This window comes from Vipera berus (assembly GCF_964194415.1).
Source record: "Vipera berus genome assembly, chromosome: 1".
NCBI classification, from domain to species: Eukaryota; Metazoa; Chordata; class Lepidosauria; order Squamata; family Viperidae; genus Vipera; species Vipera berus.
In genome coordinates this window covers 40,880,903-40,894,738 of record NC_138202.1, presented here as the reverse complement: position 1 = coordinate 40,894,738, position 13,836 = coordinate 40,880,903, and the positions used below count along the sequence as shown (strand labels likewise).

The following is a 13,836-nucleotide window of genomic DNA, read 5'->3' as shown; positions in this document are numbered from 1 at the left end:
CACAGTATTTTGCAGCTATAAAAATGTAAATCTGGCTTCCGGTTTCGGAATTTCAGTGCTCCCAGACGTGCGAGGGATTCGCTCCTTGTGTCACCTGGATTTCTTCATCGGGGGCCCCCTGTAAAGGGGTTGAAAGTTGCCCTGGAGGGATGATGAATGGGGGAGAGGTCTCTCCAGTCGGCGGTAGAAGGGTGACAGCCCTCCTTCGGCTTGGAGCTACTCTCCGAACCAAAGAAGAAAGCATCGGCCACTCCCATGGCCCATCATTACCTGCCAAAGCCAAAAGCACAACAAAGCACTTGAAAGCACTTGAAAACTGGGTGAGAATTGCCTTCTTTTTTTGCTAATTGTCTACTTTCCCTGTCAAAAGCTTCTTGAATTTGCTTCCTCCCCTGCGAGGAGAGAGGGAAGGGATTTTTTTCCCCACCCTCCTTAAGAGCGGCCTTTGTCTACATTGGTAGAGAAAAAAAACAGCCTTCTACTAAATTATACTGATTTATTGGACTTACTGTCTTTCTACTTTTGGCCCAAAGTTCCTATATTTACAGAAATGGACTATTCTACCTATTAGTCTAAAAAAGGGGACAAAAAAAGAGAAATAAATAAAAAGATACTGTCTTTTGAAGTACTCTGAGGATATCTAGTGAATACTATAGGCAAACAAGCTTGCTCATATTTTGGACTGACCTTGGCATTAAGATAAAAACCTGAAACAGCTAGAAATGAATTTGGCTTAGACTTGTGGAGGTAGACTCCTACTGATTTTTGTTTGAAAAATAGCCTCCATCAAGGACTATTTATAATTATTACAAAATGGAGAAGGATCAGCCATAAACCTTGCTTCATTATAGCCTCATACTTGAAACAATCTACAGAGTCACTGAGATGTCTATCTCCAGATTTAAGTCACAAACTGAAACCCAGACTGCAACTAAAGAATTTACATTTCAGAATATAATAAAATTGGAAGATATTACTATTGAGACAGAGGAATATAAGCAACAACTATCCAAAGAACCGACAACTTTAAAAGTACAAGGAACTACCACTATGGCAAATAACCTTAACGACCAACAACATACTATGGGAAAATTTAATGTGCAAGAAAGTGATGTTAACATAGAGGATGTGGAAGATCAACAAAGATCAACAAAGACAGTTTCCTGAAAGCCTGGATAGCCAAGCGTTAATTACAAAATTGGATAAGACTATTTAAAGCAGATGAACCCAGACGGAAGAGGAATCCAGACTGAACTGAAGACAAACTTTTTAGAGCAAATACAGAGACTAGAACTAACAGGTCAACAACATAATGATTACAAATGGTTCGGTGTTTGTGGACCACTGATGGCTAGATGGCCTCCTTCGATTCAAATAATATGTATTGGAGTGAAGGGAGACCTATCTGACAATTCAAAGGCCTTGGTCTGGAAACCTGATTGGCAAAAAAAGAAAGCCCGGGTTAGATTTGAAAAGTGAGTTCTTAGAGAACCATTAAAGGTTATCCTTTTAGTAATCAGTGATCTATCTGGATCTAAAATAGAAAATGTTTATGAGATAGAACTAGAATGTGTTTATGTACTTATTAGGCTTATTTTAGACATTATAATTTGTGCACTGACATAATGGAAATTTGGTTTATAGATCCCACATTTGATGTTAAATGACGTTTGATTATTCTATTCAATAATTAAGAATTAGCTAAAATTTAAAACATTATCTGGTTGTGTATAAATAGTTCTAGATTGATAAACATAGGCTGTGGTCCTGTCAGTAACGTGTGATGTATTAGGATGTGAAACAGACAATGTTTATTAGGTAGAACATAGCTACTCAGCCACTGTGTATATGTTAGATGCTATAGTTTTTGCTGTAATGAAAAAAAGGGAAATTTGGGTTGTGAATATTATTTGGGATGTTAAAGGCTAAATTTGAATAATATAATTAAAATTAAAATTAGGTAAACTTTAATAACAGGACATAGATATATCTCAATGAAATTGAATTGACAAATTTTTCAACTGACCATGCTATTTCTAGAAATTTATTAGTTTAAACTGGTTGTATGAAATGTTAAGGGAAATTGAGAAGGATGTTTTGATAATGTAACCTGAATTATGTACTGAAACTTCTGTTACTGAATCTCTGATTACCCAGTCATCATGATGCTTTCTAAATATGTAGATTTTAACTGAAAAAAACAATAAAACTTGTTTTTTAAAAAATGTAAATCTTATGACAACTGAAAACCAACCTGGATGGTGAGTTGACACATACTATGTTCTACTGAAGGTTAGTCTTAAAAAGAGCAGAAGCCCTCATCCTATTTGTTTATTTATACATTACCTATCTTTTCTTTATGGTACATAAGACAGTGTGTATGGGATTACATTGAAAAATCAATTGGTCCCAAACCCAGCAAATCTTCATAATCAAGGGGGTCTTGAACTTGGGTTTTCTGAGTTTACTACTCTACTATACCACATATTAGTAATATAATAAACCATGCAGGAAGCAACAGCCCAACACAAATGTGTGCCCAACAAATCTTTTGCTAATTTTAATTGATTTTTAATTTACCAATCAGTTGCACTTACACTGCCATAAATGTGCAGGGATATTCGACCCTCCAATAGAAAAGAATATATGTAGCTCAGGGTTGAACTGTGGGAATCTTGGTGCTCTCTGAACTTTGTTGTTTGCTGTCAGATATTTCATACCTAACTAGATAACATCATATTGACTGAAATTAAATGTCTGCAAACAAACAACCAAACTCAGAAAACACAAAAGTCTCCATTGATGACTCTCTCCCAGAGTTAGAGACAGTAAAAGGTAAAGGTAAAGGTTTCCCCGCACATGCGTGCTAGTCGTTTCTGACTCTAGGGGCCGGTGCTCATCTCCGTTTCAAAGCCGAAGAGCCAGCGCTTGTCCCAGGACGTCTCCGTGGTCATGTGGCCGGCATGACTAGATGCCAAAGGTGCACGGAACGCTGTTACCTTCCCACCGTAGTGGTCCCTATTTTTCTACTTGCATTTTTACGTGCTTTCGAACTGCTAGGTTGGCAGAAGCTGGGACGAGTAACAGGCGCTCACTCTGTTACGCGGCACTCAGGATTCAACCCGCCAAACTGCCGACCTTCTGATTGACAAGCTCACCATCCTAACCCACTGAGCCACCACGTCCCTTTTTAGAGACAGTAGCCTTGGATAATGTCAAGCAGCTTTCCCCAACTGGTGCACTGCAAATGTGTTCAATTATGCTCACATTTATTACCATCAGTGGTCCCACAAGTGAAGAAAGTTTGGGAGATATAAATACACTTAAAGGATGTCAGGTTTATAACTTACAGCATCTGATCTTGTGTTTTTTCTTGTTGTTTTTTTTACAGAACATGCCAAGGACTGATGACAGTCTCAAAACATTCCACCTTATTGTAAAAAGTGAACTGGGAGGAAAAATGTTGCCAAACATTTTTTGGGGGGAACATTGAGAGCTCTTTGCTCTAGAAAGAGGGATTCTTCCAAAGTTCTCTTCTGATGTGAATTAAAACTGAATTACATTACACCAGCTTTGTGCTTTTTTAAAAAAAAAAAGTAAGCAAAGTTATAATAAGATTACATCTGAATCCAAGGATGCTCCTGAAATGCCCTGGCCTAAATGAGAAAAAAAACAACACTTTATAGGCTGAGGTAAAAACTTTCTCAGAGGATTGACCAAAAATGTCTTTTTCCCAAAATGCCAGCCCAACTCTTAGATATGCATTCAGTAAAAGATACAGTATCAGCTAGGCCTCTATCAATCAAGTCAACAAAGTTACAATATACTGTAAATAGCACAAGGACGCAGTTGCACAACCCACCCACACTTCTGTTTTACACTAGCACTCCTCCTATCCCGCAGACGGTGTTTTCCCTTATTATAGGCGCTTAGTAAAGCCAAGTTCTTCTTTTCTTATTTTAGGCACACCCATTTTGTGAAGCCAACACGGGCGGGCAGCTACACATCTGGTTCTTCAAACCTCTCTCCAGCTTCCTCCACGTGCCTGTTCACCACGCACCGCCTGACAAGTCTGCAGTCTAACTGCGCAGTCACACGACAACACAGCGATTGTCAAACAGGCATATTGATGATTTTTTTTAATCCCATTTATATTCCGCCCTTCTCCGAAGACTCAGGGCGGCTTACAATCTAAAGCACAATGTGCTTAGCAATAGCCTTCATTCTATGTATATATCTGCTTATTAGGGCTTTCGGGGGGGCCCCCCCAAGCGGCATTTTTACAAAGTCAGCTTATTGCCCCCAACAATCTGGGTCCTCATTTTACCTACCTCGGAAGGATGGAAGGCTGAGTCAACCTTGAATAATTTTAATTCTTCTAGTACAACCCTCATCTTGGAAGGGGTGTGTGTGTGTGTGTCGTGAATAGCCCCCGCGGCCAGCTCTTCCTCTACCAAAGAACCGAGCCAATTCAAACACCCTGGTATTTATTTCAGGGAAAACAAACAGCCCACCGACATCACGGCACGCGAGGCGTTTTGAGGACATAGTAGTTATGTCAGCAAATAAAGAGAGAAAGGAAAGCGGCAAAGTCAAGACAACTACATTACAACGGTAGCAGTATGTATCCATAAAGTAACTTCTACATAAAATAACTTTTCCAGATTACCAAGCAGGAATACGAGGTATTGCTGGAACTGGACAGTTTGAAAAGTAAAAGGCTGGCAAGGAGGCAGTTGGCCCGGGCCCCTACTCCGGAGTCTCTTGCCTTCCCCTGACATTTCAGCCCCAGACCCCCACTCGCGCTTCCCCGGGCGACATTCCTCTGCCCGCTGGTGACGGACCCTGCGAAAGGAAGCAAACTTTGCTCCTCTCCGCCAGTGAAAGCAGCCCATCACTCACCGGAGCTGGGGGGGGGGAGGAGAGAGAGAGATTAGCACCGGGGTCTTCAAACTTGGCCCTTTTATGACTTGTGGACTTCAACTCCCAGAATTCCTCAGCCAGCAAAGCTGGCTGAGGAATTCTGGGAGTTGAAGTCCACAAGTCATAAAAGGGCCAAGTTTGAAGACCCCTGGATTAGCAGATTGGCAGCTGCAAGTGACATCCAAAGCGAAAGTGACCTACAAGCCGGCGAGTCGGCACTGAGGCACCCGCTCCCACCTCATCCTCAAACCCCCCCCCCTCCCAAGCCCAAGCCCTCCGGGAGCTGGAGTTCCGCTCACCTCCCCGAGAATCGCCTCCAAAGAGCCCGTCTGCTGCCGCGACCGACCGCCCTTGCAGCTGGAGGGCTCCAGGACCCGGAGCTGCGGCGCGTTTGAATCAATGGCGCTGGCAGCGACTCCTCCCTCTCGGCCTTCCCCGTCTCTCGCCCTCTTCCTGCTGCTGCTGCTGCTGGCGAAGGGCCGCTTGACTCATCTTTTCGCCGCAGAGCGCTGCGCAGAAACGATTCCCGGGGAGGGGAAGGGCGGGCCGGCACCCGAGAAGGGAGAGAGGATGGATCGCAGTCGCCGCTTTGCGCGCCCCGGGCTGAGATCCGCTAGTTGCGGTTTTCGGAGGCGGGCGGGCTTCCTCCACTCTCTCGTTGACACTCGCCGCACCCCCGCGCCCCCCCCCCGCCGCCGCGCCTGGGCAGGCGAGAAACAGCGCTTGCAGGCGGGGCGCTTATGTAACCGAATCGGGGCCCGTTTAGCGACCGAACTCCGCTTACGCAACGGCCAAGCTTTTCGAGGCCGCGGCGGGCGCAGCCGTGCTAAATTCGTCCCGGCCTCTTTTCCCCAATTCAGATTTTGTTTACTGTCATCTGAGCGGGTCTCGGACGCCTTCCGGCATTTCCTCGCGGCCGCGGGCTCTCCGTCTCCGCCGAGGCAGCGACGCCGTTTCCGACTCTCGCTCCGGTCCGTTGCTCTGGGCGAGATCGAGTTTGCCGGAGCAAAGGAAGCCCGGAGAGGAGGAGGTGCGGACTTGTCAGCTTTTGGGTCGCGTCAGCGCCTTTTCCCACTTGGCCTGACAACGCCGGCCGAAGGCTTTGTTAAGGGAGGACTCGCCGCGCCCTTGGAAACCTATTGCTGCCAGCGGGCCGAAGGTGCCCAGGCACGCGATGACCACATAAAGAACTCTGTGTGATGAAAAGGGAGACGGCCACTCGGAATAGTGGCAGAAAGCGTGGCGTTCAAGATCCAGTCTAACTCTCCAAAAGCTTGTGGGGGGGGGCGGGGATCGGTTTGGTGTGGCTGCTGTTGCTCTAAGAGAGAAACTCTTTGCAGGAAACGTGAGAAAGACTCAAACTTTGCCATATTTGCAGGAATTCAGTTAAAAGCTAATTCGTATCTTGGAAGTAGTAACTAAGGCATCGAGATAGAAACCAGGGACTAGTCCGATGAAAGCCAAAGGGGTGACCTTGGGCACATCCCCCTCTCTCCGCAGAGAGGCCAGGGTTCCCCCAAATCTTGCCAAGAAAACTGCATGGAATTGTCCAGTCACCAGGAGTCAATGCTGACTGGAAGGCACCCGCCCGCCCGCCCCCTCCCAAAAGGATACTATGAAATATTTATTGATTTCGTATTCAAATAATAAAAGCACTAAGGAATAGTGACAGAACCTTTCACTTTCTAAGAAGTTTTTATTTGTCAATAACTTTTTACAAGTCAACATTTTTATAGCTTTGCCTAAGAAGAATATTTGCAAACCATTAGTACAGTTTTATCAAAAGAAATTAAACTTCATAAAACTATGGCAAAAGCAGCACTATGTGACTTATATCTAATAGTGTTATTAAAATTCCAGATTTATTTATATTCATAGAAAGAATAGTAGAAGCTTGGAACCAACTTCCAGCAGAGGTAGTTGGTCAATCATCAGTAACTGAGTTTAAACATGGTTGGGATAAACATATGTCCATCATCTGACAATAAATTAAAGTTAAATAAAAATAAAACATAAAAATAATAATTAAAAATAATATATAAGCTAAAAAGAAAACAAAAAGAGAAACCAACTCAAAGGACAGACTCAATGGATCACTAGGTCTTTTTTGCCATAAATTTTCTATGTTTCTATACAGTATCAACTGAAAGATGTAATATTCCCAGAGATCCATATCATTTTAAGTGATATCTCTGTCATGTAGACATTGTCATCTGCTGAAGGAAAATAGATTCTCTGTTCTCTGCTTTTAGCAAAAATGCTTCTTTGGCATTGGTTGAAGGTTAAGCATATGGCCCCAGCTACTCAATGCTTTACAATATTGATATCATTAACAGCACAGAAACGAATTTCTTATTAACATAGTTGAGCTATGGATTTTACAGTGAGATATCATCACAATTTATGAACATGAATTCATGTGCCCTATGTATTGTTTCTTTTTTCCAAGTGTTATTTTGTTTTCTTGTTTTATAATTTTGTGTGTAGTTTCTTTTTGTTATTGTGCCAAGTAATGAAATCATTTTTTTTAAAAAAAGGTTCATGTTTATTATACAGTATCAGTAGTGAGTAATAAATGGTCTCTGCAGTTCTGGATAACTTAGCTTATGTGCTAAACTATTTAAGAGTGTGTTCACACTTTTCAACAACCTTATGGAAGTACAATTCCTTCCTAAGGCAGCCCATAGCAATTACAAGGGAAGAAAATTAGGGTAAATGTATAGAATATACTGCAATTCTATTCATGTCTGCTAAAAAGTATGAAAGAATGATGGTCTGAATTTAAAAGTGTTTCAGACCATATGGGGAGTTTTGTCTAGCTGGCACCTACTGACAACTACTTAAAACAGCTGCATTTATGCCTAGGATTGTACAACCGCTCTCTGCAGCTGCAGTGCAATTCCTGGAAAAGATGCATTTGGTTCAAGAGTTGCTGACAGTTGCAGATGCACTCATGCACCAAAGCATCTTTTTCTGAAGGTATTTTGGATTCCCATCTCTGAATCAAAATACTATCTGGCTGAAATGCACAGGTATATATACCATAAGACTGCACCTTGGTTCCCTCATGTAGGAAACACTGTACTGTCAAATCAATTATTCAAATTAAATTTTCAATGTTTTCATGATCCACGTTTATTCTTTCTCTCCTGATGGAGTGAACAAGAAGAAAGGATATTTGCGAAGAGATTCTTTTTGGTTTTTTTCATCTAGCTTCAGTCTGATTGAAGGTGTGATTAAGGAAGCAATGAATTTAATTCAGTGAATTTAATAAGCCCCCACTTTTCCAGAATCTTAGGAGAGGAGCAACTAAAGTTATATATTCCCAGCATTCTATACAATTAAAGTAATACAGTTAATTTTTAACGTGTGTGACTGTTGATGTAAAACCCCAGTTATATGCATCCTAGCCCACAATAAAGTTTTCAAATAATGCTTCGGTAGGCTTCTCAACATTGGGCTACCCCATACTTTTGTTGTGTTTAAGCTCTTCGTGATCATTTTGAAAAATGATTTTGGTATTTAGGTTTTTGCCTCATCAATGGTCGAAAGAAAATGCACACTGTCTGTGATATAAACAAATTATCTCTATTGCTGTTCCCTCTGCTGTTTCTACCATTGTATGATAAAGAAGATTGGATGAAGCAATTCCAAGGAATTTGTAAAAGGAGACAGCTCAAGAAAAGAAATTGTTAAAAGGAAGTTTTGGCACTGTAAGTCCCATTTCTTTCAACGAGAGGGAGTAAAATAGCATCTAATTTACCCAATGGGAGATAAACATGAGATGCAGATTCTAGGGCAGGGGTCTCTAACCTTGGCAACTTTAAGACCTGTGGACTCCCAGAATTCCCCAGGCAGCATAGCTGGGAGTTGAAGTCCACAAATCTTAAAGTTGCCAAGGTTGGGAGCCCCTGCTCTAGGGCTGTGTTTCCCAAACTTGGCAACTTTAAGATATATGGACTTCAACTCCCAGAATTCCTCAGCCACTTCAGTTCTGGGAGTTGAAGTCCATGCATTTTAAAGTTGCCAAAATTGAGAAACACTGTCCAAGGGAAATGTGTCACAAGCATTAAAGGACACATACCGTCAGGCGTTCCATAGGACTCCCCTCTGTCTACTATCAGCCAATTTTAATCCCGTGTAGCAGCTGCCTGTCCCTTAAATAGTTTGATAGTTACACATAAATAAAGTACTCCATTGCTCTTCAACACATAATTCCATAACCAATATTCTTTAAAGAAGCAAACAGTGGCAATGCTAAATTCAAGTTTGATCCTGCTGTGTGTTTCAAGTGTCCCAAGCTAATTTTAATTTAACCATAGGGTTGCAAGGTATGCTGAGAGACAGTGAGCTAGTCATCTAAGGAAGTTCCTGAAATTCAGAGACTGGTTTCATTATTCAACCTACTGACCATTATAAGTGAAATGATACATGAGACAGAACAAAAACAAAACAAACAAATAAACCAATTATTTAGAGCCTCACCAGATTTCATGCCTTAGGTTTACAATTAAGGGAAGAATGAAAAACTGCAGTATATTTTGCATTATTTGTTATATCTTTGTGGGTCTGCTGGTGGATGTGTTCTCATCTTCCACTGGCAGGCTTCTCTGGAACAATTTCATGCATTTCCTGTGATAAGACGCCCAAGAGAGTGGTAAAAATGACTGAACAATAGCTGGCAGACAAATGTAAGAGTTGTTTGGGTACAATGTAATTTTTAGGAACAGGACAGTAGTCTTTAAAACAGACACTTTTTATTATGTTTTAATCCATCTTCAGATATAGCTTTTATAGGTTTAACAAGACTTTACACCAACAAGACATTCTGTCCCTTCTTCACTCCCTTCACTCTTCCTTCCTCTTGTTCTCTCTTACTCACACTCTCCCTTCTGCAGAATAGGTGGGAATTCAGCCTACAACTTCAAATCTAAAACTGAAAAGGATGAGGAAAATTCACTAGTAATGATAAAGGTTAAGGTAATATATTCACAGGCACTCACACACAAGGAATTAATAGAAGTTGGTTAATATTTTTATTAACTATTGCAATGAAGCTAGTCCCAGAATGAGACTGGTTACCAAAATGCCTATTGTTTACTGAAGTAACTTCATTTCTATGATAATGTTAAGATGTCATAATTGCTTGTAACAGATACTTATGAAGCAACAGCTGCCAGAAGTACAGCATCCTATTTTCAGATGCTGGATTGGATGGAAATGATGAGGCTTGTCAGTATCTGAATTAGTATTTTGCGGTACAGGAACAAGCAAGAGGACCTTTTGAGAAAACTGGTAAAAATTCTTAGGCATGTTTGTTTTTGAAATATTTTTCCAAGCCTTTTATTTTTTGTGTCTTCTTTTTGCAGAGATTCTTGTTATTTTGATTATATTATTTTGTTAATAACTATGTTTATTTTAGTGAAGGAAGGAAGGAAGGAAGGAAGGAAGGGAGGGAGGGAGGGAGGGAGGGAGGGAGGGAGGAAGGAAATCTTGGAAAGATCAGCCAAGATAAACTAAGATTTAAAAATTAATGTGGGATTTGCATGTAGGATGTTGAGGCATTCAAATGCTATGTACTACTATAATTAGACTTAAAGTAAAACCAAGACATATTGTTAATCTGGCAAAACTCTTATTCACTGAGGAAAACAGGATCTGTGCAAATACATTGCAAGAATGAATTCTAAAATTCTAAGGTTTAGATTTTAGATGCTCAAGGCTTGACAATGGGGAAAAACATAATAATTATAAACATTATACAAATTTTATAGAATGTGTCTTAGCATACTTTAGACCTTCAACACTGTTTTTTGTTGATTTAATTCTGATGCCGTTTTCCCATGCTTTTAGGTTTATGTTTACATTTTATGATGCTTTGTTTTGTCTGTATATTATGCAGAGGAGTCGCTATCAAGTGTTATTGGAAACTGTAAACAAAAACATAAAAGAACAAATAGCTGTATAGAAGTGTTCCCAAAGCTTCTAATTCCTAGAATTCAACAGCCAAACAATTTCTTCATTCTGTTCCTCTCTCTCCATAAGAAGACAGGACTCGAAGAATTGCTGTCTTATGGATGTTCTAATTGTCCTGGATTGCAGCATCCCCTGGCGGCCACATCAACAACATCAAGTTATCTATTTAGCATTGTGTTCTTCTTCCCTTCCTCCATCATAAAAGAGCTGGTCCAGCCAGCCAACCTTGAAGAACTGGTCCAACCAACCAACCCTGAGATGTGCGCAGAACCTGATGTCCATGTTTCAGCGAGGCCAAAAACATCTCAGAAACCCTATGACCTGAGGCAACAAAGAAAGCCAACTGAAGTCGTGTGGTCGAGCCTGATGGAGAAGTGGAATGCGCTCCATCAACGTCATGAAAGATACTGGGAGAAGTTACAGAAACTCTGCGAAGCATCCAAGGAGGAGCTTTCCCCCGAGCGCACTCTCTCATTGAAAGAGTTTTTCTTGAAATGGAAAGGGTTGGAAGGGACCTTGGAGGTCTTCAACTTCCTGCCCATGGCAGGGGATCCTATACTATTCCAGACAAGTGGCTGTCCAGTCTCCTCTTCAAAACCTCCAGTGATAAAGCACTCACAACTTCTGGAGGCAGATCTTTCCCCTGATTAATTGTTCCCACTGTCAGGAAATTTCTTCTCCCAGTTTTAGGTTGGACTTCTCTTTAATGATCTTCCACCGGTTACTTCTTATCCTGCCCTCAGATGCTTTGGAGAATAAGTTGACTCCCTCTTCTCTGTGACAGCCCCCCCCAAACTGGAAGACTGCTATTAATTCATTTGTTCATATCATATATCATTACTCTGATAGTTTACATGAGGTACCTAGGCAGCAATCCTAGGTTCATTTGTTACAGTAAAATAAAGGTTGCCTAACTATCATTTTTTGAATAAAACATAATTGGCTACATTCAGAAAAAAAGATTGTTTTCTTAGGGTCAAAGCATACATGACTGTTTTCTCATCCCTGTGCTAGGATTTATGAAAACGGTTATTTTTGCTCCTTTTCTCTTGTAATTTTGATGCTGCATAACCTATTAATTCATTTTCAAGTTTGTACAACTTGGTTTTTTTCATATTAAAATAATAAAATTTTAGAACTAAAGTAATTGCAGAAATCGATTATTTTCAGTCTTGCATCTTATTTACTTTTGATAACTATTTATCCTTTTTTGTAACTATCAGTTTATTTTAGTCAATAACCAGATCAATCTTGTCACTGTAATAATGTAAAGCATCAGCTCTAAACATGACTTTTCAAGAGAGCAGGAAAAGAGTTTTATTTATTGCCATCACTATCACATTTTGTTCTTGTGAACAGGGTGCCAGCAGAGTGTATCAATTTGCTGTTAAAGAAAAGCATAGCATATAATGCAAATCCAGGCACGGTGCTTTATAAATAACTGTTTATGGATTAGTATTTTGAAGGAATGCATCCTATATAATTTATTTATTTATTTATTTACTATTTGGATTTATATACCACCCCTCTCCCGAAGGACTCGGGGCGGTGTACAGGGCAATTAAAACACTATATACAACACATAATATACAAAAATTAAAATAAATTAAACCAAGTAGCCCTAAACAATAAAACCCGTTCTAAAATGTAAAATTTAAAATTTAAAATCTAAAATCCCAGTCCCTCAGTCCAGGCCGGCAAGTTCAAATAGCCAAGTCTTCAGGTCACGGCGGAAAGAGCAAAGGTCGGGAGCCATCAACCTAGTCCCTCTGTAATTTATGTTTTAATGTAGATTTATTATAGAACTTTATTTAAGGGAAGAGCAAATGCACTCTACTGTATCTGCCTTCAAACATATTCTGATTGTCTAGAAGAAAATAACAATGGCTGCAAAACCCTGTATGTACAAATTAGCTGATTATCACCAAGTGAAGAGGAATGCACAGAAGACATTGTACAACTGAATGCAAAAGTTTAAGGACCCCTGGTCAAACTTTATGTGTCAAGTTTGAAGTGCCTGCACATGTTTCCACCCTTACTGCTTCTTAGCTTGCCAACGCCCTAGGGGGGAGGGGAGGGGGAAAATAGAATGCAAACAACAAGAAATCCAACCATGTGAACCAAGGATGTTTCAGCAGGTGTTTACCAACCCACAGAGACACTTTCTCATAACAAACTTTTGACACTTGGTTGGACAAGGTGATATGCACTAATAGGGGGAGGGAGAATTGTATGTTTTAATTATAGCAGTTTGTGCAGGAAATAATCAGACCTGGTTTTGCTTTCAATTGTGCCGAAATGATGTACTCAATAAAGTTTTACATAAAGAGATTGGATCATCTCATCGGCGGTTGGGTTCATTAGTTGGAATCTTGACATTATATTTCAATTCATTCCAAAATAAATGGGAATTGCAACAACCTCATTGTGAGGTTATGTGCATAATTATTCTGCAAATTTAATCACGTACTCATTGCTTATGTGATGTTGCTTCTTAGGATTAGGAATGTACTGAGATGACAGACACACTAGTTCAGATGTTCTCTCAAGGTTGTGGTGAAGCTTCCAGGTTTCCTGCCATGAGGACAGGCAGCCTTTCAGAAGCATCTCTACTTAAGATTCTTATTTCTGAACTGAAAAAGAAGTGTTTTGTTCCCAGAAATGTATGAAATAATCCTGTGCTACTAACTATAAAATTAAGCTGTGGCGGCGCAGTGATTAGACTGCAGTATTGCAGGCTAATTCTGCTGACTGCTGTTTGGCTGTTCAAAACTCACCAGCTCAAGGTTGACTCATCTTCCATCCTTCCAAGGTCGGTAAAATGAGGACCCAGATTGCTGGGGGCAATATCCTGACTGTAAACTGCTTAGAGAGGGCTGTAAAACACTATGAAGCTGTATATAAGTTTAAGTGCTAGTGCTATATGGATACATATTG

The 13,836-nt window shown here is 40.5% G+C and overlaps 1 protein-coding gene and 1 long non-coding RNA gene across 3 annotated transcripts in view; one reads left to right on the top strand and one right to left on the bottom strand.

The window, feature by feature from the left end:
• The window catches only part of SYNE3 (spectrin repeat containing nuclear envelope family member 3), a 104,237-nt gene extending 96,346 nt beyond the window's left edge, over window positions 1-7,891 (bottom strand). Inside the window, exon 1 of one of the 2 annotated variants that reach the window (XM_081329122.1) lies at window positions 5,223-7,891. The gene's annotated coding sequence lies outside the window, so the exon portion shown is untranslated. The remainder of the gene's footprint in view (window positions 1-5,222) is intronic. The other variant, XM_081329123.1, reaches the window with a different exon arrangement.
• A 650-nt stretch (window positions 7,892-8,541) lies between these two features.
• LOC308662093 lies at window positions 8,542-12,036 on the top strand. The gene is made up of 3 exons (XR_014025098.1): window positions 8,542-8,636; window positions 10,079-10,218; window positions 10,826-12,036. It is a non-coding gene; the product is annotated as an uncharacterized lncRNA (long non-coding RNA).
• Window positions 12,037-13,836: the final 1,800 nt, after the last annotated feature.